A 255-nucleotide genomic window follows, 5' to 3' on the forward strand; every position below is an offset into this window, starting at 1 on the left:
TAATGCTGCTCATTAACTATGCCCTTGTAGTCGAGCTGCACCAATCACATCGGCGTGTCTGATGTAGGCGAACCAGAGGCGAGCTAAACAGACGACGACAGTTTAATCTACCAGTTAGCTCCACTGGTAGCTAAGCGTGCGTGGCTCTGGAGACGTCACCCTGTGTGTTGTTGTGATTGGTCGGGGTGTCATCCAATTGTGTGCAGTGAGATTTTCAGTGAGGAGCAAGATTCCAGATCAGCTCATCTGAGCTTT

General features: G+C 49.8%; 1 long non-coding RNA gene across 1 annotated transcript in view; it reads left to right on the top strand.

Annotated features, from left to right (window-relative positions):
- The window catches only part of LOC116686024 (uncharacterized), a 22,029-nt gene that overhangs the window by 370 nt on the left and 21,404 nt on the right, over nt 1–255 (top strand). The window lies entirely within an intron of this gene.

This window comes from Etheostoma spectabile, unplaced genomic scaffold (genome assembly GCF_008692095.1).
Source record: "Etheostoma spectabile isolate EspeVRDwgs_2016 unplaced genomic scaffold, UIUC_Espe_1.0 scaffold285, whole genome shotgun sequence".
Taxonomy (NCBI): Eukaryota; Metazoa; Chordata; class Actinopteri; order Perciformes; family Percidae; genus Etheostoma; species Etheostoma spectabile.